General features: G+C 40.9%; 1 long non-coding RNA gene across 1 annotated transcript in view; it reads left to right on the forward strand.

Annotated features, from left to right (window-relative positions):
- LOC140280261 (uncharacterized) overlaps positions 1–23,764 on the forward strand; it is a 43,121-nt gene extending 19,357 nt beyond the window's left edge. Inside the window, exons 3-4 of the long non-coding RNA XR_011909395.1 lie at positions 18,523–18,626; positions 23,664–23,764. This is a non-coding gene — a long non-coding RNA (uncharacterized lncRNA). The remainder of the gene's footprint in view (positions 1–18,522; positions 18,627–23,663) is intronic.
- The last annotated feature ends 4,086 nt before the right edge of the window (positions 23,765–27,850 follow it).

Raw genomic sequence — 27,850 nt, forward strand, 5'->3', positions numbered from 1 at the left:
ACCTTTGGAATATCCACACTTCAACAAGTCGTGACAGATATGTTCCCACTCAGTGTTGTGTTTAAATATCAGATATTCTTATCTTTTAGGATCCTAGAAGACATAATAATGAACGTTACTATTTGCTCTAACTGTAAGTGACCTTCTAATTTGCTTTGAATGCACTTGAACCAAATTCTTAAGAAGTGAGAGTGACAATGTCCTTCATCCCATGTTTGATGTGGTAATTTGGTATGTTGTATATACTGTTTGACAAGTCAAAAACCCTGAAACCTTCAAATTGTTGTAGTGAAAATATAATGTTCACTGACCCCTTCTGTCTTATGAGTCTGGTACTAATGTACATTACGGTAAAAAAGCGACTGCCTTTGACATCTTGGACAACTTCACATGTGTCTTTTGTGCCTGTAAAGCTACAGGGATGAACTCTTCCTCATGGTTCTGCATGTTTTCCCAACTCTTTTTGATTTTAAAGGATACATTCATGTAGAAGATATAAACGTTTTGTTTTTGACGCCTTAAATAATGTCATTCTAACACGTATTTTTTTTACTGGGGTTTCATGATTAACATCTAAACATTTTATGGTAAAAATCCCCAAAAACCCGTTGTTATGGAAACAGATGTAAGAGTATTTTGTGTCACAGCAGTTAGGTTATAATAAACTTCTGACGTGTACATCCTGAAACTTTGTCGACCTTGTTTTAATGTGTAGTTTAAACACCTGCTAGCGCGCCATAACTGGGATTCTTGCTAGTTTCTTTGTTTGTTTTCTTTTAAATTTCATGTGCATAACAGAAATATCTGATTTCCCATCTCACTGACTCGGTTAATGAGAAACTTAAAGAGACTCAGAAAACAGCAACATGTATCTTCTCCCCAAAGTTAGACATGAGTCCAGTGACTCTGAGCTTGCAGGTTGACACGTAGTTTTGTTATTTTTATGTGTGTGTGTAAGTGTTGAAGAGGCTGAGCTCAGAGTGGACTTGATTGGATCTTTCAAACACACTCATCACCAGTCCAGTGGCGAGATAAGTGTGCAGAAGTTTTGGCTTCCTGTCAAAACTTTTCTTTCTGAGTGAATACCTGAGGGATTACTACATGAGATATATTTGTTATTCTAAGCAGAATAACCTTATTTAGTCTTTTAGAGATACAAAGTAGAGGAGGTAAAGAGTTTAATGCAAAGGTTTGGTCTCCTTGCATGGTCAGTGCATCGGTTTCTGGTCCTGTGAGCCTATTTGGCGGTCTGATCTTTTTAGGTTTATCCATAAACACTGGGTAAAGTCAGGGGGCTATCTTCAGCATTCACCTGTTGCTCTCGTCCATTGTTGATTGTGAACTGTGTTTAGGATCATTATCCTGACTCGGACGTTTGCTTTTAAATATAAATTTTATTCAATAATAGATTTTTCTCCATCAGATTACATCTATTCCATATGTTTACAGTCTGCTTAGCAAGCCCAAAGCACCATCAGTTCACCCTCATGCTTAACAGTTTGATCTCTCCAGTGAATCTTTTTCAATGATTCTTTACTTTTAACTTAGAGCACCAGGCTGATTCTGATGTTGTTTTGCAAACATGTGAGGATAAACTATGTGGTGAACAACAGGATTTTCCTCTGATGACTCTTTCTTGAAGGTCGTTTGGGGTTTGGACCAGCTTTTTAGCAACGTCATGACCAGTTTTCTTGGGCGTCCTGACCTCAGTTTGTCCTTCACTTTACCTCTTAAATGCCCTTTTTTAAGATCAGGGTCTGCTTTGGGATCATTGTTTTATTGTGCTGGACCGTTGTGTTAAAGAGACTCGTGGCTTCTGATTGGTTGGAAACGGTTTAAGAAGTCTGTGTACATATAAAGCTATAAGATGTACATCACCTGTTAAATCCCAGGAGGTGCCTGAACCTTTGGAAAATTAATCCAATAATCTTGCTTAAAATCTTGAAAAGGATGTTTCGTCTTTGATTTGAAACTCTTTGGAGACCTCATGGCTGATTATTTCAGACTGCGAAGTGTCCGTGTGTGTAAACGAACACGTGTGGTTTAGGATATGATTCAGCCTTTGATTCAGGGGTTTGGTAGTGAAAGTGCGGCCAAATGACCAGTTCCTTTCATTTGTTCACTACAAGTGAAAGTGCAGCTGAGTCATCAGACAAACACAGACAATGGTACAGGAAACCACGCCCTAATGCCGGGAGCTACGCGTACTTGATTTACTCGTTTACTGAAATTGACGACTTTTGTGTGCTCATGACTTTCCACTGTTCTGAATCATGTCTTGTGTGGTATTGGGAAGACACACCCAGCAAAGTTGTGCAATTCATTGCTTTTGAAACAAAAGGAGTTGATCTAGAGAGACACAGAAAGTGCTGACTCATTCATCTGAACTACTGACCTATAGATGGGGAACATTGATAATATCCCTGCTCCTCTAGCGGTGGTAACTGTGTATGAACACGTGAATTATTCTACAAGAATGAGGTGCCATTCTGCTACATTTAGGAGAGAATATTTACTTGAGAGTAGCTTTGAGAAGTGTTGTTGTTTTATAATCCAGGAGAAGGCGCAGTCATCTGTTCACAGTATATAAGCGCTGTATTATCTAAGGTTTGTAACCTAAGTGTTGCCATTTTTTTCCTGCCCTAAAAGCGCATTGTTTGTCCAGGTTGACCTACAGCAGTTTGTGAAAGCTCATGTAACGTGATATGAGCTACAGAGGAAAATATATTCATTGTGGATGAAAATGAGCTCATGGCTTCTCCTGATATCTTCACTCTTCAGCAGGAGTGAGACAGGAGTGAGACAGGTGGGGAAGGCTGTCAGACGGCCAATAATTACGGTTATCATGGGTGATGACGGCAGAAAACAGTGTCAGAGAAAATTATTTGACCACTTCTACAAGTCTGACAGGTGAAAACTTACAGATTTATGTGTTACTGTACACCACACAGGTGTTGGCTTGAGCGTTAACATATTCACTTGTATATTTATATTTGTGTATCTTACTGGCTGCTTATATATTTTACTTCTTCAATGTAGCAGCTATTTTCTGTGATAAATCCTGATCTTTTGTTTTAGTTTTAATCTGTAATGTGAGACTTGCACTATGAAGCTTGTTTTTAGCAGAATTACCTGTGAGCAGCTTCCATTACGAGTCACTTTCACACACACTTACTGTGCTGTGTGCACGCTTGCCAGGTGTCATTCAAATTTGTTTATGCCTTCTACTACAAATTAGGTCTCACAAAATTAGGATTAGGAACACAGCAAGCATGACCGCAGCCATTTTACATGAGAGGTAACAGAGATGTCATGTTGGGTTCCAGCCCCTTTGTTCTTTAACTAGGTTTAAGGGATTAACGCTTTTATTGCACCCCAAGGAACCAAAAATTAAAACATAAAAAAAAGAACATAAAAATAGGGATGGTTTACAACAGGCTGCTGATAGCTTGTCATGATTCACTGTTATTGTCTGGGAATGGCTTGTTGTAAAAGTTAATTGCTATTTGTTTACAGTCTTTCCCAATTCTGAGCAATTACTCCCATCTTATAGAACCAGATCTTTGGCTCTTTTATTCCTCCTCCACAGCAGACATGTGTAACAGTCTGGTAATGTTGGCATTTTCCAAACTAGAGTTCTCCACTAGTTGTTTATTAAAATGACTCACTGACGCACTTTCCAGAGAGTGATGTCCAAAATGAAAAACAGTAACTTGTTAGAGCCGAAAGGCGTGACCAGACTGTCAGCGCTACAAGGATGCTGTGTCTGTGACATCACCCATTAGAATAACTGACTGCAACTGGTCAAGAATCCTGCCAGTCAACACAGACTCTCTTACCAAGAGTGACTTGGTCACTGTTTATCTCCCGTCAGTAGTTGAATTCATACACCGTTGTACATATTGTAGAACCCAGAGACCTTCACCAGAATTAATCGAACACTTCCTCTGACAGCTCAGCAGCTTCGCATTTGGAGACTTTAACCGTTTATGACTTCAGTTCAGCGGCTGATGTCTGATAATGTATCTGCTGTGTAATGTTTGTGGAGACGGTGTCGTTCTGTTGTGGTGGCATGCTGCAGATTGCATTCATACATCTAATGGCCAGCAACATGAGCAATCTGTCATCAAAATAAGAAATCATTCAGGTTCTACATGGCCAGGTGCAATTTAGAGAGCAACCTGTGACAGTATGGAGAATCTGTTTAGCTGAGTCGTAGTTTAACACCAACATCAAACTATAACATTTTACATTTTGAGGTAAATTACATCACCAAAGAGAACTGGACTTTTTGTCACGATCCATGTGTCTTTTGTGTTTTTCTGGTTATATAGCCTTGCCATTTCCTCAGTTCCCTCCTTCCAGTCGTCAGCTCCACTCGCTTCACCTGTGTTTCTTCCCTCAGCTGCCTTCACTCACTAATCACCCTCCTCTGCAGTGGCTGTGATTTTCATTTCCATTATAAATAAACCGTTTAATCTTGGTCCTCCTTCGCCTCCACCTCCAAAACGTGACACTTTTCTTAGATCAGCATTGAGTGACCATTTGGAGCATTATGGCTTAGTGGTTATTTTCACTGGATTCTGCATAGTTGGCAGCTGCTTGAGTTTTATACCTGTGATCCAGATTATTCTTTTTTTTCCTTTCGCAATGATTTTTACTAATGCCAGTACTATTTACTCAATCTCTTTCCTGTGTTTTCCTATAATTGTATAGTTGCCCACAAGCTTTCTGGGTGATTCAATGAAAATCAAGTTAAAAAAAAAATAATATTCCCCCAAAATAAGACGCTCTGTTTACACACTGATGGAATACTGTCTGTTGGCTGCTTTGCTTGCTGACGTCCTGCAGTAGTAATTAGAGCCAAATAGAGCAAACCGCACAGTGTTTGGAATGGCATGTGCACTTTAAGAGTGTTTATGTTTTAATAACTGACAGAGCTGAGAGCGCGTAAAGTGCGGTGCACGCAGGTATCACATATAAGGCATATAGTGTTGTACATTAAGTGAAAAAAATATACCTATGGGATCAAAAATGTTAATGCAGCACATTCAATATTTGCCTGAAAGACTTTAGCAAATATATTTGACCCATCGTCTTGGTGCCTTTGTCCTTGGTGTCATGTCCTTTTAAAACACCCAACAGCCTCATCAACTGATTTGAAGAAAATGCTGTAGAATTGTGATGTCGTCCTTCGTCGTTAACCATCCACTCAGTGTGAGCGTGGTTTGGACTGTATGTGACTATGGTGGGTATGAGGTTCGAGGTTAGAGCATATATACAACAGGATTCAGTCTGAACTTACCTCACTTTATTTTCTGACAAGCCTTCCACATATTTACATTTATGGAAAAATACAAAATACTACAAACTGCGTCTCATTTTGGCAGTTTCCAACACTAACCCACATCAGCTGATCACTCTGTAATCACAGGTAGCCAATTATACCGAGTCACTTGGCACTGGCTCCTCATGGCTCTACATGTGCATCGATTCTACACATTTTACACTAATTACACCATTTCCCAACACCATATACATCCTAACAGTGAATGCGGCACCATAAGAACTGAACTAGATCATTATTAGTCAAAAATACACAGCACTGACCTCGAGAACGACGTTTAACCCGTGAGCCATTATTAGCGCAACTTTAACAAGATATAATCATTAGAACTCCTTAGAAGCAAATATCAAACACTGCTTAAACAATAGTATCACTGAAATTAAATGAAATCTTTATCATTTACGCACACCGTACATGATCACAAGATTCCTGATCATCGAACACATCGTCTGCTTTGACCTACCTAAACTACGTGGCTTTCCTTGCTTCCTTAATTACAGGCTCCTGAACTTCCTACATATGTCCACTAAACCTGTGGAGGGTGATATTTCCCCAAAGTTCGTGGCCTTTGCAACAGATTGCAAAACAGGCCTAGAGCATGATGCTACCACGGCAACACTCAACACCTGTGCTGACTTTACTCCTTCCAACATCTTTTCTATGACTGCTATACATGTACAGCAGTTTTTTACCTATCAGCCTAATTATGAAGGAGATGGTAAATTATAGCATTTATGTGAGTTGCATATAGACCATTCATGTTATAAATCTATGCTTTTCAACCTATGCTTGTTCTGTTTGTGGCCATCCAAGGTCTTCGTTGTATCACTACCCTTCAAAACTGTCATGTTTCTGTTATGTTTTTTTCTGTAAATCCTGATTTGCACTCACTGGAATCAAAGTAAGAACATGTGTCATAAAATGCTGAAACTCCTGTAGTATGCAATAGTTAAAAAAGTAAAGATGTGCACATGTTTGCAAAGCAGCTTAGATCAGAAAACTCAACATAATTTGAATTATGTCCCTTATGTGATATTATCTTAAGTGGGTTCAGTATCAAAATATTGCTGCCTGTGAATGTAGTCAGACTCAGTCTTTGTCTCATCTGACCATACAACGTTTCTGTATGATGCTATTTCTTTGTCCTTAAGGTCAGCAGTAAACTTCAGCCTAGCTTAAAGGTGTCACTTTTGGAATAAGGGCTTAATTCTTGGGCTGCAGCCTCTTGGTCCGTGGAGATAAAAACTTTCCTCACTGTTTAGAGTGGCGCAGGTGGTCCAACAGCTTCCAGTTAATAGCAGGACTGTGCCTTTGTGGTTCCTGGGTTGTTCCTGACCATCCTAACCAATTTCCTCTCAGCTGAGGGTGACAGTTTACATCATTTTTCAACTTCAATAACCTTTAAAATGTAAGCGGGTTGATTGTGAAATGTAAGTTGTTTAGAAAGGACTTCAAATCACATTCCCGACCACAATTCTCTCTCCAAGATCCTAAATGAGCTTCTTTCCCATTGTCTTGTGCATTTGTTGGTTGATTAATCCTATCAGTCAGAAGCTTTTCATGTTGGAAATTAGAAATTAGAAGTTTCTGCTGTAAAAAGAACACTTCAAAGAGTTAATGGAAAGGCCTGTTCAAGCATGATATTGCCATGACATTAAAGTGAATGATTACTGTATTTGAGCTTCAGAATAGACCTGAATTTTTCCTGAGGACTATCACTTGTCAACAGACAACAGTCCATCTATTAGACCAGCCCTTCTGCGAATCTGGCAGTAGTCTTGCGGGAAGGCACACCATTTAGTGGGGAATTAGAAATCCCAAGAAGCTGTTAATCACCACAGTCATTCACATTCCGCATAGACTCTACCCTGCTCAGGACTTCTATGGCTGGGGAAGGGGCATGGTCTGGGGGATGCTGGGCCAATGCTATTGGACCTGATGGTCTTTAATTAGAGAGAGAGCTTGGCAGGGACTGATGGAGGAGAAAGGCTCTCAGGATGTTAGTCCTGGGTGAGAGGGTTCACACACAAAACACTGGCTTTTCATCACTGCATGACTCACTCAATTTGTGTGTAAAGTATAGTGTATATGTGGATGTGCGCGAGTGTGTGTGCATGAGGCAGAGAAAGTGAGAAAACGTGTGTGTGCCCTCGCACGGTTTACTTGTGTGAGTGCACGCACATGAAAGTGTGCATGAGTTCCTTACCTCACTGCTCAGGCATTCCAGAAGAGAAAGTGGTGTAAGAGTGAAAGAGCGGCTCTCACACTGTGGGTATTCATGGTTTGGGCCCCCGTGGGCCAGTCAGGGCTCCAGTGTTCACAGACAAAGCCTCTCCAGCAGGACCCAGACACACTCACACAGTAAGGGGAGCAACAGAAGGGGAGGAACGCAGGAGAGTGAGAGAAAGGTAACAAGGGCAAAGAAAATGGAGAAGGGGCAAGAGGGGGGCAAGTGGAGAATGTCTGTATGGAAGCAGCTCCTTTCTCCCAAAAGTGCAGGTGTGATGGATTGTCACTGAGAATGGAGCGGCTTAAACCTCCTGAGCTCTGGCCTAAAATTTGGAGTTTTGCTTGGAGGAAATACTCTAATTTTCTTAATGTAATGGTACAAATTCCAAGCGAAATGTTTGCAAGCCTCTCAACTGTACTATGTCTTTATTTTAGGGAACTGTCATATTGGAAAACTTGCACACCCATCTCTAATTTCCTCCTTTGTTCTTTTTTTTCCTCTCCATACTGTCGGCAGAGTTCATAAATCCTGCATACTCTCCTCCTGGAGAACAGGCTCCTCCCTCGCTTACATGAGCCAATCTTCTCTTTCCTCCTGCCCTCTCTAGTCCCTCTTGCATTAAGCCAGCAGCTGGAGCTCTTAGAATTCTATGTGAGTTTATTCCACTCTGCCGTCCCGTCACTGTTCCCCCTGCCTGGCCCCTTCCCTAGATCGGGTAGCCTGGTTCACTGTGTCCTTAAACAACCCGTGTGCATGTACAGGAAAGGGGCCCCAAAATGGGGAGGCCCATCTCTAATCCTTGGTTTCTCAAGAGAAACTCACACTGAGCAGTCTCTATGCTGACTTCTTTATTGATAACTTACTCCAGGGTAATATTTATGAGTAACAACAATATTACAGTTATCTGTCAGATTGCTTATTGATGTACTCAGCATGTATGACAATTAGGATGTAAACATCATAAACTGAATGCATTAAAAAGAAAGTTTCAGGCAAGTCAGTGATGCATAATGTATTTGAAAGATGTGTATGGTCATCATTCGGCATCTTTTCGTGTTAATATTTGCAGTTTAGATCAATTGTTCTGTTTTTGTAGGATGTTTTTCAGCACAAATGAAAACATTTGTGTTTCTATGGAAAAGTCTTCACCTTCATCTAGGAAATTTTAGTAATGACTGTGGTGCAAAACTGTTTTAATGAAGAACTACACTGACTTCTGTACTGAACTGGCACTTTGGAATAATTCCCCATAACACGATAAACTCATTATTTTTGGAAAATGTGAAAATTCTGCGTCAGTTAATGACTTGTTAAATTTATTGACTTTAACTGGTGTTTTTTCAGTTCCCTTAACCTTTCAAAAGTGCAGTAAAAGAACGGTTGCATGAACAGTGATACAGATGGATAGACCACACAAGTACAAGTATCAACACATTATCAACATAAACTATCGATTCATTAAATCAATTCATTAAAAAATCATTATAAACTATCAATTGATAGTTTATATTGTTGATTGTGCTTATTTCTAGCGCCAAAAATAATTTATCTCATGGAGCACATGTCTGCTTTGAGATGGATGGATGGATGGATGGATGGATGGATGGATGGATGGATGGATGGATGGATGGATGGATGGATGGGTGGGCGGGTGAATGGGTGGGTGACATTGTCCTAAAGGGGCAGAATCAAGCTGTGAGTGTGCAGGAGCCATGATGTGCACAAAACACAGACAATGTCCTGTTTTAGGTCAAATTGATCATTAAGGCAGCGATGTGGATTGTTTGGTTTAAAGTGGAAGACAGTGATTTACTCAGTGCAGACACAACTCTGGATGTTTGGTTTGGATTTGATTTCTAATGGTTTCCGGTGGTTTATTGTCTACACATTCAACTCGTCATCAGTACAGAGATAGCTGAGAAAGCGGCATTTCTTATAGTATTGTCCATGTAGCTGTAGAATGTGTTAACGTCAACCTAAGCTGTGTGGGTAGAATATAATGTGAATATTTGGAGTGATATTAAACCTTATTCATTTGAAATCTTTGCTTCTGGAGTTCCTCCATTCATTTCCATGCACCTAGTTTCTATGTAAAACTATGCAGATACCTGTTGGAGGCTGGAATATAAAGAAATCCTCAAGGCCACTGCACTGGCTCAAATCTAAGAGTTTCAATCTGATGTTAACTGTTTCTTTCTTATTTAATTTTCTTTTTTATTTAACCATTATTTGGTAAGTATTGCATCTGCTCTTTCCATAGTCACTTATTCCACCAGCACAACAGCTTGTTCACGCTGTAAAAGTTATGTTAACTGGTAAAAAGTGGTCCCACAGGTTATCTGAAAGGAAATACAAGCGTATAAAGACTGTATTTGGAAAGAACACACGTGAAAGTTTGAATTACATTCCTTGTGAGGACAAATCTCCCCATCTTAGCTGTTTTAGAAGAAAAAGAAATACACAGTGTCATCATATCTGTGTATTTTCCCACTGCAGGAACACAGTTAAGTCAATCCAAGGCTGAATGGCAAATTATGTGTAAACCTACAAAAAGAAGAAAACTGTTCCGTTTATTTGGGTTTGATTTGGAAATGTTTTGGGTGCATTTGAACCTGATTAGATTCTGCCCACTTTTCTGTGGGTACAATATGCACAACAATGTGAATGTGTTGTAGTTTGTACAGTGACGCAAATTCACAAAAAAATCTGCTTTAGGTTCAGTGTTTGTTACATTGTGTTTATAGTTTAATATCTATCACAAAGCAGGCTGAAGTATCTTTCAAGTATAATAATATTGCTGTGTTTAGATCCAAAATCTGTAAATGAGGACCAAGCTGTACCACTCATTTGTGTCATATCTCAGTCAGCCAAAATTAAGTGACTACATGATGAGGTCATCGAGGTGGCCAAGAAGATGCGTGAGAAGTGAGCGCAGGTGGATGATGAGGTGATGGAGCTGCCAGGACAACAATAAGTAGCTCTTGGGTGATGCAAATTAGCAAAGATTGAGTTGGATATTACTATATAAACTGGCTTTTACTGTTAATGCTCCACAACACAATACAATGCATAAATAAAGGGACGTCAGCAACTACTTGTACATTCTCATAATAGGAAAAGTCACTACAAAGGAGACTTTAAAACATGCCCTCACAACAGAAAAGCTACCTCAGTTAGCCTTTTATTCTTTTAACTGGACAAAAAAAGTGAAAGGCTTTTGAACACGATGATATTCAAGCACTGTAGAAATCTTCAAATGGCTTTCCAACCCTTCTGACTCCTGATCCCCTGAAATCCCCAATGAGAAAGAGGCCATGACCCTGGCATCTGCCAACAGTGACAGAAGGAGTGGCAAGTTGTCTGAGTCACACCTCTGTAAGATGAAGTCTGAGCAGTGAAATCCGTCTGTTTATGGCCACTGAAAGTCTCATAGGGTGAGATGAGTCATTAAATGTTGATCCTGACTTCTGTGGCTCCAGGCTACACAAAATCATGTGAAGACTTGACATATATGGATAACTGAGCTTGGTGAGAGCTTACGCTTGTGCCAAAACTCTTCTTCTGAGACTTATTCAAAGAGAAATTGGAAGCAACATTATCACTTATTCTGAATTGTTATTTTATCAGGCCTGCAAGCACATCGTTCTGTTTGCAGTTGCGGAGGTGCACGCGATTCCAGATGTGATAAAGATTTTTGTCTCACTTGGCACAAGCATTGAAGTTGGGTTCTTAACCAATACTGTGCATTTCACACATGGAGGGAGAACATCAGACGCATATAGGGCTGCCTTTCACAAACCTATCGGTGATGTCTTTGGTGCTTCGTGTCCCTTTTTTTCTGCACATTGATCCTGTCGGCTGGTTCAGGCTAACTGAAACTGGATGTGCGACAATCAAGACTGCATCAGCAAAAGTCTCGATATTATAACACTCCTGTAAAGCTTCAATACATTTGAGACCAAGCAGTGCTCTGTTACTGATTATCTGGAAGAAAAGGAAATACAAATCAAATACAAAGTGGCACAGAAACGATTCGAGCTATGAATGATTATTATGAAAACTTTCTTCCAACAGTTCTGGAGCTATTTATGATTTATTTAGGATTAATTTAATTTCAGTTACATGTGTGCGTCTTTATAGCACAGATCTTCTCAGGCAATTTTCCTTTTGAACCCTCACGAACAATGAGCAAGTATGAAATGTAAGCGATATGACAAAATCGTTCTTGTCATTTTTAGAGTACTGGATCTATTTGTTTGTGTTCCTGTGTGCAGACGTGCATGCATGCGTGCTTAGTTTGATGTAGATAAGTGTAGCTGTTTGTCTCCATCCTGTGTGCTCTGAAATCTCCTTTGCTGCAGACAGTCTGGGGTGCAGAGATGGTGTGGGGGGTGGGGGAGGTGGGCAGCGGACATGGCGGCAGACCAGAATCAATTGGCAGTGTAATGAGATGGCCTGGTGCCAGGTAACCATGGAGCTACCCTCTTTGCCTGTCTGCAAGTGCAGAGTTCAAAATTAAACTGAATGAATGAGAGGGAGGGGAGGGAGGGAGGGAGGGCAGGGAAATAAGGGTCTGAAACGGCAGGAGTGGAGGGTGAGCGAAAGAAAGAAAGAAATGGCAAAAGAGGAGGTTGGTTGATGAGGACTATTTCTAAGCTCTGCTGTAAAACTAACTTGAGCTCTTATGTGCAAAGAGGAAGATGGAGGGGGTAGACTTAAGATCCTACCGAAGTGAAAACTGGAAATACAGTTTCTCTCCAGTTTGTTTCTGTACACTGCCAGATGAAAGTAGGCATTTAAGGCAAGAAGAAAGAGCTTGAACGGAAAAATCGGACTCCCTGTTTCCTTCTTTGAAGTCCACATCGAGCTGCTTCTTTTGCAAGTCTGAAGGAATTGGTTGCTTTAATTTCCTTTAAAAACTCTGCATTTCCGTATCCCCCTCCTGATCCCACACTCCTCCTCCTGTCATGGAAGATGTGTTAATATTGAGCATTTGGCTGCATTCTTAAAGTGATTAGTACTAGCCAACAGATGAATAGAAATGGAGTAATTACTATAGTAATTAGAGAGTTTTCCTCCTTCTAGAGTTGCACCTACGATGTGATTCTAGAAACATCTTTCAGGAACTCAGCGCCATAACAGGTGACTTTTTATTTGGACTTTTTTTGTTGTCGCGCACTCGACTCGTCATAGAATAATGACCTATTCTTAAGAATATCTGAAATAACCTTCTTAAAGTTGTGATATGAGTGGAAGAATGAATATAACATTTCAATAGTTCTAACGAGAATAAAAAGTAGCATTAATCTAAATGCTTCAAGAGCGAACCAGAGAAACCTGAATGTTTTTTAAGTCATATGTGTGAGGTAATGGGTATTCTTTTGTGGCCCTTGGGTGCTTTGTATGTGTCAAGCCAAACTAATTCGATAACTTTGTGTCTCTATTGATCAAGTAAGGACAGCATGCTGAAGATGAACTTTAGTCTCGAGTATCAAAGATTTAATTGTTTTCCTCTTCAAAGCCGACATCTTTACTGCCTGTAGAACAGACAGAGCTGACCGCATATCACAGGCCAGCCAGGCCAGACCTGCAGATTATTCTTTGAGTTTGTTTTGTTTCCTGTGAAGGAGCAATTCACTGCTAAGCATGGCTGAACATACACATTAGAATTAGAGTTGGAGCTCGGCTTATCCTGATATGACCTTAGCCTGAAGCTGCTTTATGTTTTCTGATGAGTGGTATTTAGTGGGAGGGAGCTTATGGTTGTACGGTACGGTCTGTCTGTACAGTGAAAGGCATGTTCAGCAGTGGGCCTCGTGGCCTGTGAAAAATGTTCAGACACTATCTGGTGAAATGGCCTAGACTTTAAGACTTCTGAGTGCACACTGATGAAGAGACGAGACAGTGGGCCAAGATGTCTGTGGTGTGGATTAATGGGGAGGACTGGAGAAAGGGTGCCGCAGTTGTGCGTGAGCAGAATATTTGATGGAGGAAGCAAGAGGAGGGAACAGTGAGGGACAAGCAACTGCAAGAGATGGGTTAGATTAAAGGGGGAAAAGAGATAAAAATGGACTGAAACACCCAGACAAAAGATATATCAGTGTGAATGAATATGTAGAGTAATTAATACAGCTGCTGTCTGGTGTCTTCAAGTGGTGCTTTATCCTGCTCTCTGGTCTGACTGCAGTGTTACAGTGTGGCTTTTAAACAGTCATTGTGCTGCTTTGGGTTGATTCGTGCGGCATCTACATCACAAACAACATAAAAACACACACCTTGGCCAAGCTCAGTTGAGAGATAACATTAAACACGATCCATGATGGAAGCAAACCCTGACAAGACAAGAAACTGTGTTGCTAATAAGTTGAGTTTCATCATTAATCTATATTGTGCACATTTACAACTAATGTAAGTCAAGCACCTGCCATTTTAAAAGTACTTCAACTTCATTTGAGATATACTTTAGGCTGCAAAGTCTACCTGCAACCATTTGTTTTCATAATCATTTTATGAATTTGATTTTGTTTTTCTATCAGCCTCTCAAGCAGACAGATGGGCACATCTAATATATTTATGTCGGCTTTGGTTTAAAGTGAGCAACAATTCTGTTTGTACAAAAACAGCAGATGAAATGCTCTAATGGCTTTGATGTTATTGTTTTCATGATCTTGACTTTACGCAGTTCAGAGTTGTGATCAAGCAGAATAACTTCTGTGATGTCATAGCCCCGATATTTTGGGGGTTTTGATCACGTTTAGTGAGCCTGTCGTTATGATAAATCCCACTCCACGTAGATGTAGTTTTTACAGCCATTGTGCCTCTGAGCAGAAATGGATTCCGCAGATGTTACCGTATCTAAGTTTTTTGAGCACGTTATTCAGATAATTATGCAAACAGGCTGGACTGTGGGTGGTTATTTTGTCTTGACTGCTGGAGCCAAATAATCAGCAGCAGTGCCTGGCATCTAGGACGCCAACATTTTCTTGTTGTTAATGAGGAGAGGATTGGGATTTTTTTTCTTTCATTTTGAATTGTCAGTAGACGAGAAACCTGTCTGGAACTGCTGGACCATGGTTTTATTTTGTAAAGTCCTCTCTGTAAAGAAGTCACCTGGTTTTGGTGATGATGTGAAATAGACCTGCGTTTGCAAATGTTTCTCCCAGTTTTTAAAGGTTAAGCAATTTCAGTTGTTAGCATTTTTTACAATATGATATAATTAGTGGTCCTACACTGATCAATGCCCATGTTTTGATGCATTGTTCTATTGAAGATTTAAAAAGTAGAAGTCATGTTTTCGAGGCTCGATTGCAGGAAAAATTTCAGCTGGAATGAAAATAGTTTTTCTTCGTGATGTATATAAAAACTGAAAGTTAGCATTGCCTCATTGTCCTGACTGCTTATCTAAGTGACAATTTAACTTGTTTTGATCTGATGTCTTCTGATGTGGTCTGCTAGCTTAAATTTCTGCTGTCTGCTTAACATTTATCCCAACAAGAGCACAGACCCTCGAAAGGACATTAAGTAAAACAAGAAAATATGTTCTGCCTTACAGCGAGACAGCCAAGGTGAAATTCTGTCAGAGTAGTCCTCGGCAAGCTGCAGTGGCACCACATATTGATGCTGAAGAATTCAAGAGCAGGAAATAAAACAAAATACAAAGAGGTAGTGATCAGTTGTTATTGAGCCAAAGGGTCAGCTTGACAGAAAATAAGAAATAATCTCTTTTTGATGGTGGGACATCTTCGGTAGAGTTGAGGGATGTGAATCTTTTGGTATCAAACGATCTGATTATGATTCTTGGATTCATCCTTATCATGTGATAAATGCATGTCACAGTGTCCAGCTTTTGTTCTGTAGCACTAAAAGGCGTTGCTTTAATTCAGAGCTTCCTTTTCTACAGCTGTGGCGGGGCTTTTGCCATTTTATTTTGTCTTGTTTATTTTATTTTGTGAACAGTTATTTTTTTATTCACCTTTAGAAGATTTGTGGGTGCAGGTGTCCATTGCTGCTGTTTGTAGGACGAAGACAATGATGAGGACACATACAACAGGAATACAGTATATTTATATATTTATATGTATATGTGTAAATGTGTAAGTCAGACCAGGACTTTCCATCTATTGCCACTGAATTTTCTGAAATAGTCAGCATGAAAATCCGCATTAATGATTTTTGTCTGTTGTTGGCAGCTGTCTTTTTCTTCCCTATTTTCCCAAGCTCTGAGGGTGGCTTTAAGGGGTAACCTTATTTGAGGTTTGGGGTTACGCCCATGTCAGTCGCTCTGTTTTCTTCAACCTTCTGTTTTTGGAGAGGCCCTTCTCTGTGTCGGCACTGTGACAGGGTTCTTGGCAATATCCTGAAAGTCAAATCTGTTCATTTAGATTCAAGTGGTGACCATGGAGCAGACAGCAGCCCGCTGGCATGCTGTGGCAAAACTAGTATCCAGAGCACTTAATAAACAGAACCCAGCATTTGTCCTTTATTAATAACATCAACAGGCTGATATGCATGGGTGGACCTATGGGTGATTTTCCTTCTTTTGTTTTCTGTTTTTTTTGTGGTCCTTATGTGGCTTCTTGTGCAATTTGTAGCTGCTTAAGAATCTTGAATATCAACTTATTGTTCAGTGGCTGGATGTCACGGCCAAATTGAGCCTCTGCACGTCTTGTTGGGTTTGCCGTGTCTTTCTTTAGAACATTTAGAGTAGAATGATACCTTACTGAATAGGAGCTTGAATTAAACTGCACAATAGTGTAGAACAGCTTTTCTTAAACTTGGCCTGCTATTTCGGTTCGGGTTACCTTGAAGGTGACTCAGTGTCTTAGATCTCGGATGTAGGATGGAAATATTTTGCAAAAAAGCCGTATTGTGTGGAAACAGTGGAAGCCTGCATCTATTTATTTTATCAGGAATAACTACTCCACTGTAAAAGAGATGGTTTACTGTAACAAATGAAGAACAACAGGATTAGGTGGATTCCTTTCTCTTTAGTTTAAATCCAAAAAGAAAAATTATGATATGCACTCTAAGCAGGTTTTTTGCCCCCATTAGCTTTGATGAAACAAAGACTCAACTGCATTTTCCCCACATGATATATAGAAAGTAGCCTTTATAATCACTGATGTTTTCATTAGTATTTAGGCTTTTGTTACAGTTGCAGGCAGTCACATCTTGGGTCTATAGGTCACATAAAATAGACAATGAATAGAACTGACCCCTTGGTAGAGCCTTGAGATGTTCCACTACAAGTATGCTGACGTGAATGTTAGACAATTGGCTGCAGCAGTGAAGCCACTTAACTACGTACTGATGTGACGTCAGAAGTGTGGCTGAGGTCCACTGAAGTACATTTAAGTAGTGGCCTTGATTAATCTACTGTAATGATTCATGATGATCTCTACATGTTAATGTGAAAGACAACATAGTGAGGAGATTATTTACAGCAAAGCTACACACAATGCCCCCTCCCCCATCCCCCCAAAAATTTAGAGAAAATAGTAAAATGAAAAGTTTAGACTGTGTTATTTCATTAAAAAAATAAGTCTGATAGCCGTACAGATTGAATATTAAATATCATCATATATAATTATATATCATTACATCATTCACCATTTTTCTGCTTATGCACAGTTCTGTGATAAAACAGCAGTAACAGTCAGGAGGCATTAAAGAGGTAAAACACAGAGCACCACAAGGGCAACACAAACAACTGTTGACAGCATTAAGATTTTAGCATGTGGGAGGTGCAAAATTGGCAATACGAGCATCACTGTACGTACTTTTTTACAGTTGTAGTCTTCCCCTACATGGTGGGCCAGAGTTCCTTACAGACAACCCAGCTGCACCGTGTTTGTCTGATTAAAAAGATAGCTAACAGGGAAAAAAAGGACACGAGTGAGGAGAGGGAAACGAGGGAGAGATGCTCGCTGAATCGCCCAGCCCTCCTCTGAGCAGGACAGGGAGAACCTCTCCTCCTCTCTGCTCAGAGCTGCTTTCTCCCGGCCCTCAGCCATTTTGGAAAGGGGGAAAAGTGGCTGCTTTCTCTCTCCCTCTCTCACTACGTGGCATTGCTTTGGAAAAGGCTTCGGCTGCTGTGTTTCAGCAGCAGAGGAGACACACTTTGCAGCTTGCATTTTGGAAATTACATATATGCAGACAAAAATTCTGCCGCGATAAAAACCTGCTTTTATCTCGACTTTTTTTCAGTAAATATTTCTTTCTCTCGCATTTGGCTATCAAGCCAATCGTCTTGCTGTTTTCTTTAATAACTTTCGCTGTACTTTTGTTGGCGGGTCCTTTCCCTCCTGTCTCTGATAAGTTATATCTTTTTTTTTCATGTCTCAATTTGATTTTATGTAACAGAGTTTAAGACAAAGGGATATGTCCAAATTTTGGCAGCACTAAGAAGAGACAGAGCTGCAGCCAAGGATCCTGCTGGGATCCAAAAAAGCCAAGCAGAATGAAGCACAAAAAAGAAAAAAAGAAAACACCACCCTTTCCTTTGCTTGGTCACAAATTCCACTTTCTCTGTAGCCAGCCCTGCGCTGCGACTCCTCCTCATCCACATCTCACCGCATTCAACCTTTTGCCATTTCTCTCTTGCCGTACCTTTTTTTAAAGCCGATTTGAGGTTTTTGTGCCCTGGAAAATGGGGACTGGACAACGGGTTATGAGGGCGTAACAGAGAACGAACGAGGGGGATGTTATCTGTGTACTTTTGGTTGTTTTTTGAACATTATTTTTACTGTTACTATCACTGAATTATTGCAGTGTTGCCTGTTGTTTTTCGTCATTTGTGTGTTTTACCGTAAGAGTGTGCTTGGATTACCACGTGTTTCTAAGTGTGTGGTTTTGGTAATGGCTGTGCATGACTGTCTTATCTTTGAGGCTTTGACATGCTGTTGTGTTGGTGTGTTTGTGATGATTTCTATATGTGTTTTTACAGGTTTCTTCATTTACGCAGAAGCACTGGCCTACACTGCTCCTCAAGCCTGACTTCATCTGATTCCAGAGGATATTTAACCATCAGGTTCTGCCTGTGCCCCACAGGTATGTTGGGAATTTAGAATACTAATAGTCTTTCTGATAGCGGTTTCTCATGATATGTACTTTATTCTATTTTTTCTTTTGTTGCGCATATCTTTTAATGGTCATCGCTATTTGTTTTCTCAACAAATATTGTCTTGATTTTATGGCGAATGGTTGTGCTCAGAGAAAAGCATAATTATTCAGTTATTACACAGAATATATTTATATCATATCGCTTTTATTTCAGAGGTGAATTATTGCTTGTGTTCTTCATTTAGAATATATGTGGAATATTTGTTGAATTATCTGACCCTGTTGGCGAATATACTTGCACTTTGTTATTTTTCTAAGCCTACAATTGTTCTTGTAATGTACTTTGGGCAATTTATTCTTATTATTGTTTTCATGAAAACCTTTACAACTTGAAATTTCACACACACACACACACACACACATTCATTTTCAGCTTATTTTAATTGAGACATTCAACTCATCAATACTAGGGGGCATTTTATTATTTTACCAACATTCGATATATCCTGTATGCCATTTAAAAAATAAATGTTCAGAAGAATGTGATCAGTGGGTTACACAAACACCACGCTAACCCCACATATGCTCTGGCCTGTTCAGTGTACCGTGGTGTAATTTCAAGGCTCGCCTCTGCTGGATATATTTGACCCCTCTGATGGACACTTTAAAAAGGTAGAAAATATATAAATACATTAAAAGACTGTTATTTCAGCGTGTGGGAGCTTTCACAGGGAGAATTGTTCCTGAAATATTGTAAATGTAAAATAGACTGAACTCTTACAATTCGCTACTTGTTTTAGCTGTTGAACGCTGTGATGTGTTGTATGTTATTGACATAACTTTGCTGTTTGTTCAGCACCAAATGAGAGAAGTTTGCATGTCGACTGAGTGGCGTTGGGTACTGACTGCAGAAGTGTTCGCTGGTTTGAATGATTTGTGGGTCGTGTTTTTCTTACGTGCTCTGAAAGTGGCAATGTCAGCTGCCACAAACCCGTAGATCCGAACTTGTGGTGACTGGCTACACAAGGTCGTATCTATAGGTATGTGTCTTCCTGGCAAACACAGCACCTGCCTGAGGCCTGTAAGAAAAATGATGTGACTAACAAGGACTTTTGGACTGGATAGTCATAAGGACTTGAATTGCTCTCATTGTCTGTGCTCCAATGATTAAACCAGCACTGACACTGAATCCTTGGATACAGGATTTTCTCAACCAAACATATCCCACATGTGACGTCTTTTTGCAATGACCCCACCCAAACAAGGAGGGTTGTGCTGTATGACGTGACATCGTACATTACATTGTTGCAATTCATCAAACGGGGCTGCTTCATAGACCTTTTAACACAATATTGCATGCTTGTTTGTTTGATGGATTAAAAAAAATTGACTTCTTCGTTAGTTGTTTTTTCTCTTCGTGGATATCATATTACCAGGGTATACAAAGATATGGATAATACATAATAGAATGACCCATCCCTACAGATCAGCCGTGCTGCAGTTTTCTCCAGTGTTCCGCAGGTTGAGGTAGTAGGTTGTATAGTTCAGAGTGACACCACAGGAGATAACTGTACAGCCTCCTAGCTTTCCCTGAGGAAACACAACACACTCTCTACAATAATGGATTATTTAAGCATCAACTTCTGATGGGAGGCGATGTTAGACTGTGCACAAGTTTTATCACTTGGTTGTAAATGCAGTGGCTTTATATTTGGTGTTTTTTATGGCTGTCCTTAGATTAATTCTGACAATATGTGGTACATGAACTAGCATGAACATGGCAAACTCTTATCTGACATTATTAGTGGTAGCAAGATAAAATCAAAAGCATATCTCTGAGCAGAGGACAATGATGCAGAGGAATGTTTAAGAGGGAAAAAGCACTAATGTGCTGTTGCAGTGAGGTTTGTGGGACGTTCTAATGAAAGAGATGCCACTGAGGGGAAACACCATACAGCCGCAGGGGGAAGAACATGCTCTTGGCAGCCAATTATGTACAAAGTTCAGTTTAACTTAACCAAAACGATATATTTCCTCTGCGCAGCTATGCGGTAAAGACACTGCTGTGATCAAAACAGGCTTTAAGAACTTTCACTGCTTCAAACCAAGGGAACCACAGACCCCTGATATCATCTAGGTTCCAGACATCGGTGTGAAATACACTGATTTATTGCTTGATTTGGGGTGTATTCAAATGAAAATCTTGTGCTTGTTCTCAAACCTGGTGATTATTACCTCTTCCCTTTAGAAATGTATTTCTACTGCATGGTTTTGATCTCTCTTGGAGACTACCTCTGTAAACCCTCCCTTTAAGATGCTGGAATTGGAGTTATGGGTGCTGATGGATCGAAAAAAGAAAAATCAATGGTGGAAGAGTTAGATTTTCCAGAAGAGATCAATTTATTTATAAAAGTTGTTTGGTAAGATGACTTATTAAAAGCGGTGAGGCAAATAACTTGAAACACAGTTGTGAAAATCACCACCTCAAGACTGATAGCTATAACGAGGCTCTGGATGCAGCCCTGTTAAGGAGAGATGGTATCCTAGTAGTGTGGTATGCTGCTGTGTGCAGATGTGTAGTGCAGGGAGTGTCATGGTGATGAAAGACTGTTTCCACTTAAACCCTTTGCTCTCTGTCCCAAGGCCACCGGGTTCGACAGAGGTGGGGTAAGAAGCTCTTTGGGAGAGATTGAAGAAGGGGCCGCTTGTGCGAGAGCATGAGCATTCGGTTACAGTAGACACAACATTAATCTACTGGGTTTATTTAGTCAGGACAGAACTAACCTGCTTTGTATATTATTGTCCTCGTGCAAGCAAAGTGTACCCCCCCCCCCCCCTTTTTTTTGTATGCATCTCTCTTTGCCTTATGTGTTTCGTTGTGGCCATGGGGTAATGTATTACAGTATACAGCAGGAGGCATACTGGAGCTCTCCCTGGTAAACTCCCTGTACACACAGCCCACCCTTTTTGTAGAATCAGTGTCTTCATTAAAATCTTCGACAGATATTCCAATGTGGTTGGTTCCATTTTAGAGGCAAAAGACGACACTTTGAGATTATTTGCAGGGACTCATTTTTAATGAGGCTGAAAAGAAGAAGCGTGTAGATGAGAAGTGAAAATTTGAGAACTCTGCCGGTTGGTTTTTATTTTCTAACTGAGCTTGAAATTGAATAGAATTCACCCGTACACAGAAACAGAGATAAGCCAGGCGAGGGAAAGAGTGCGGTGGTGTGGGACCACACAGGCTATTTTTCTGCTGTCACTGATCTCTGCCTATTGTGTGTTGTCTGTCAGAGGAACCCTGTTCCGGTAATTCTCTCTTCACCCCATTTATCTCGTTTTCTTTCCATCTCGTCCCTCATCTTTTTTCACAAGCTTTTTCTACTACTTTACAGTGACTGTTACCGATAAAACATAAGACTACCAAGCCTCTAGGCTTCCAGTTACATTTCCTTTACCGCTCCCCGGACTGGTGCTTTTTCTCTCCCTTGCTCCCTCCTTTCTCTTGTTCCCACCCTCCTTTTCTCCATGAAATGCACGCTGTAATACTCAGTCACTCTCACAGACACCGAGGGCGAGAGAGACAGGAACAGAAAACTGGACTTGCCGACCGGAGGAGGTTTTTTTTTTTCTGAAATGAAAAGGAGCTTCAGATCAGACATTGTAAGATAAAAATGTGACTGCCTGTTTTCCCGTTTGTCTTCTTTCTTTCTTTCCTCTGCTACTGTATGCTCTTGTTCTCTTGACTACTTTCTCCCTAATTCCTCTGCCTTTCTGAATCTCTCCTTCTCTACACATACCAGGCCTTCATAGTCTAAGTGATTTCAGCTGTGGGAGGAAATGAAAGGATATTTATTTCTATTTCCTCGCTCTGCTTCTGCTGTTTCAATGCTGTCTGTAACAGGCAGAGGGGCAAGCAGAGGCTCCACAGTTAGTCTGCCCTGGGGACTTGAGCCTGCAAACCATGAAGCATGCAAGGTAGAGGAGGGAAAGCAATTACTGAGGCACTGGCTCAGACTGAGAGGTGTGATACAGCGAGACTAAAGCGGCGAGAAAGAGCAAAAAGAAAATGTGAGACAGATGGAGAGGGGATACCAGGCAGACAGACAGAAAGACAGTAGTGTCACATGGAGAAAGAAGGGTGAGTTGTAGCATGCAGAGGCACTACAGCAACAGGCGAAACACATTTTTTCCTTTTATTCACTCCTGTTGCTGTTTTGGCACTCTGTGTGCCAGTCTTTTTTTATAGCTTTAACCATGTCGGATTAATTCCGGTAATAATTTATTCTTTTATATTTTGCCTTAAAGGGATGATGCAAAGCTTTGATTCATACGGACAACTTTAGGAAATAATAAGATGTATGTTGCATGTTGCATGGATGTTTTTATTACTTTGGTGAATTTGCACCGGATTTCTTTTTAGGAATAAGTTGCCTTTGTTCTGTTTTTTCCCTTCCGGTTTGTCCTCTTTCTTCCTGTCTTTCTTTCATTTGTTCTTTCTCCCCTTTAGCCTGCATGAATGTGTGGTAGCAGTACAGGCCCATCGATCCGCTTTTTTCCCCCTCGTGCATGTAATTTTTCCACAGTACTCCGTTAGACTGTATCTTTTTATATTTTTATCATGTAAAGACATTTTACAGTTAATATTACTTTTTTAGACATATTTCATGTTGATTTTATATTACAGGTCTTTCTGCCATAGTTTCTACTGTCACTGTTGTCAGTCATTCTCTCCACTTTTCTGTCTAAGCTCAGCTCTGCTACGTTTTTGTCCATCCACTTAAACCCTGTAACCTCGCACCTGCTTTCCTTTTCATCTTTCTCTGTCTTTCTCTGCCTCTCCTTCTGTCTCTCTCTGGCTGCACATGGTACAGTCTTGCATGTCTGAGCAGCAGACGGCGAGACAGCAGCAATCTCGGAGAGCAACGTCTTGCGCTAGTCCAAATTATGTTTTAAACAAAGCCTGAGAAAGCAGAGCTAAAATCTTCCTCTACTTTTCCCTCCAGCAATCTTTTTTTCTTGCAGATCTCCCTCGTTCCATTCTGTCTGGCCACGTCCTTCCTTCCTCTGCTCGGCTGAGCGGCGCAGACACACAGAGGACTGCGGCAGCCTCCGCCACCTCGGCCAACTGGGTGAGTTTTCTCTTTCTCCTTCCTCGCATCTCATCTCTCCACTCTTCCCTGCCTCCTATTCCTCCTCCACCTTCTCTCGAGTGCAGTCAGATTTTGTTCTGTCTACCTGACGAATTAGCTTTCCCTCCATGAAGTCAAAGCCGTGTGACTGACAGGTGTGGTCTCACGGGACTGACAAGCCTGGTGAGTTAGAGGATCTCATTGGGATAGAGTGTGTTAGTGGTAGAAAGCTCGGGCTTTTTAGTGTTTTTTCTGTTGTTGTCCTTGTGGTCTGACTGACTGCTTTGTGTGTGTTTGTGTGTGTGCAGTACATGATTTTGGTATTTTCAGTGAAAAAAGAAAGGCAGGCTATTGCAGAGACCAAGAAGCCAATGATTTTCAGAGGCTGAGCCACTCTTATGAACATCATGTGAGAGTAAAGTGTTGTCTATCTTGGTGTGAATGCCGTTTCTGTGATGACCACAGTGCAGTTTATGTGTGATGTGATATGCATGTGATTTGCATTGTGTGTCTGTATTTGACTCTTAGCATTATGCTAAATGCATGTTGTCTAAATATACAATACGGTATAAGTATCGATGAATTAACTGATATTAATGAATAGTGGGGGTTACCGAGAGGAACCAGACTGGACATGGTGGCAGACTGAGAAGTGGGTTACAGCACAGCACAAAGCCAGGAAGAGAGGAAGCTGTGACTCTGCTTCAGCTTCAGCCATAGCACACGTGCTGCCAGTGATCCACTCTATGTTGCGTAGAAAACACCAGACAAAAAGCAATTTGTACCTCTCTCATTCCCTGAGACCCTAACTTGTGACGTTTTGCTGTGATGTGCACGGGTTGGGTTCTTGGGAGCTGCGAGGGGCACTCACACATCTCTCTAACCTTAAACAAGGAAAAAGAAAAGAAAAACGAACAGGCGTAACATGGCAGAAAAACGCGCAAGACACAGTGACACATTTAAATCAACTCCCATCGTGCAAATCAAGATAAAGGGTGATGAAAAGCAAAAACATTGGGTTTTCTTTTCAAGATATGGAGGGTTTTAGAGCGGCATAGGGTGGAGGAGAGAGGGATAGAGGAATGTGGGCATGAAGGACATGTGACTGGGATGGAGGGGTGTCCAGACGAGGCGGGGTGACATGGCACTGTCACATTTACAGTGTTATTGTTTGTTGGGTAGGTACAATAAATGAATGAGGAATTCATGACTGAGGTCACACCCACAGTGACTGCTGTTACACACGCTAACATAGTTAGACAACCCACACAAGGACCTCATTCAGCCGGTAAAAGACAGCTGAGAATACGCGGCACTGTACATACTATGTAATTATGCATTACCGATAGCGAGCTACACATAGGTTGTGGATCCGGTTTAAATTGAATGATAATCAGTGTTGCATTTGAACTGCACCTCTTTACGGCTGTCCACAGGCTCTTCTAGCCTTATCTTGAGAGCAGCACAAAGTACTGGTGAGAGCGTGACACTAAAAGCTCAGTACACTTGTGTTTGACCTCATGAAAATTGTCATCTTCCTTTTTATACCTATACTTAAGCTTGTGGCTGTTATTTTCATTGTGAGTGAATGGAAGGTACTGAATGGAGAAACTATACATGCCAGAGTGGGTATTATTGAAAGACACTCGTGCATCTGTGCAGCAGGGTGAAGGAGGATTGTATTGAGATATAACATTACATTAAAAGCTGCTTCGGTGTGTACCGTGCTTTACTGGAAGTGGTTGATGCTTGAGATTAGTGTGATGGTATTAGTTCCAGGTTTTTGATGCATTACTGTATGTGGGATCATTAAGGTCTCCAGCTGCCGATCTAGGGCACTGCCGTAATCACGGTTTCTCTTAAATCAGTGCTGAAACGTATATAGACATAATGTCTGTTTCTAAAATTGGTAGTTCATCTGTGATCACATTTCCAGCTCTCCCCACCCTCTGTCCACACCTATTGTACGTAACCCTCCGCATCGTCTCTTTTTTTGTCTTTATCAGCCTTTAAGTTGCTCTTGGTTTTTCGGGACCTTTTACAGCAGAGATGCTGTTTGATGTTTTGTTCTTTCATTAGTTCAGATGGGATGTGGTTCAAGGACAGCTGGCTTTGAGCTCCGATGCTTTTTTCAGCGTTGATTTGAAGGCTTCTTAAACCATCTCAAACACGAGCAGCTGCCAAATTTGGTGCAGCCCGCCCTCCAAAAGATATTAGGATTCATAAATAGGTATTTGTACATTCACTCACATCATATCTTATCTGACTGCTCATTACTGTACGATGTCTGATGTGTGTGATCAGCTTGAATTCTCTTGATCTGTCATAGCCATCGTTGCAAACACGTCACTGCTGCTGACAGCTCCATATGATAATATGCATACTGGGACATTTTAGCTGCAGGAGTTGGTTACATCTTTTATTTTTTTAACCACCTTTTACTAAGACTTATCGTAAGTAAATGTAACTATTCTCATCTCCCATGCGTCCACATACAGACTAATATTCCCCATTTGCTGTGATTGCATTCAGGTATTTGGTTTTAAAATGTAAATATTGTAATGTGATGTCTCAGTTCAATGGTTTTTCTTTCCATGAAGCAGCAGGTGTGCAGCAGTAGGTCAAGGGGTCAATTTTTGCCTTAATCAGCACAAACATGCAGAGAAGGAGTGCATCACAGTAAGGATAAGCGAAGGAACAAGAAACGAGTATTTGCAGAGTGATTATTATTTGGTTTTACAACGTCAGCCCTACAGTGACAGAAAAAGTCACAACTACTGGAAGAAGCTGCTCATAGTAAAATAAGAATGAAAAAAAACGCTAAACCTCCCACTACAATTCCTCTGTATGTTGATATGTGTGCACACTAACCATTATTAAGACTTCCCAAGACAGCCTAACCCCCAGGTCTGCTAGCTAAGTAAAATGGCTCACCATTGGCAGAACCACATATTCTTCAGTAGACCTCAGTGAAACCTCTTTTTCTGGCAGGTATAGTGGAGTACATAACTGTATCAGCAGAGAGAGAAAATAATTGACAAGGAAACAAAGCTGTGCTACTACAATCGTTTGACTGACAGTATACAAGCTTATGCATCTATTATTAGTAATGAGGGCGAATATTGACTGCATTACACAATTCTTATTATTAGTGCCTGTGATGTATATTGTTCTGATAAATTTAACTTGTAGCTGAGCAGTACAGTGCTCTGTTACAGTGATTCTACTAATGAAGAGGTAATGTGAGGAGGGTGTAACCACACCAGGGTTTAAGCAGACCTTTGTCCTAAATTGCAGTTTAATTAAAACAGGTTTTGTGAGTTTTCATGTTAGAAAACATGACAGCAGATAACATGCTGTGGAGATAAATTTAATTGCAGTATGTGAAGCTTTAGAACTGTAACACACACAAAAAGCGTAAATAAAAAACATCTGTTGCATACATTGGGATATAATCTTAGCCTTTCCTTCTCAATTTCCAATGTATAAATGCATGAATAAACATGTGCATTACTGTGTGTGAGTACAACTTATGTCAGTATATGGTTCTGTCAGCTTGACATCTTCCTTCACCTGTCATTTCCAGCTCCTCCTCTGTGCTCTGACCTCACTCATGCTCTTACAGAGTCCTGAGATGCTCTTTGATCGCTGCATGAGAGACTGGACTCACGTTTGATTTCGGCTCCCTCTTCCTCTGCCTTTAGCCTGTTACAGTAGCTGCTGTTGCTCCAGCAGCAAGAGCAGGTGTGTCTACCTCCTGTGCTGCCCCTCCTCCCTCCTTCCTGTTCCCTTATCACTGCAGTACGGCAGCTCTGTCTGGGAGGCAGCCATTCCATTGTTCTCGCACCCCCTTCACCTATCGGTGCTCCTGGGGGTGCTGGCGCCACTCTGCCCACTCCACCCTGTGGAAGGGTCTGGCTCCAAATCACTGTGATACTTGGCACTTTGGTGCCCTGAGCAGGTTAAGCCTCTGGTTTTCTGTCTTTTCTCTCACTGGCCAGCTTTTACTACATTCTCTGCTGCATACCGCCGCCATCTTGTTACTGCCAGTGCTGCCAGTCTGCCCGCCTCTGCTGCACT

This window comes from Leuresthes tenuis, unplaced genomic scaffold, assembly GCF_036924035.1.
Source record: "Leuresthes tenuis unplaced genomic scaffold, fLeuTen1.0.hap1 SCAF_21, whole genome shotgun sequence".
Classification (NCBI taxonomy): Eukaryota; Metazoa; Chordata; class Actinopteri; order Atheriniformes; family Atherinopsidae; genus Leuresthes; species Leuresthes tenuis.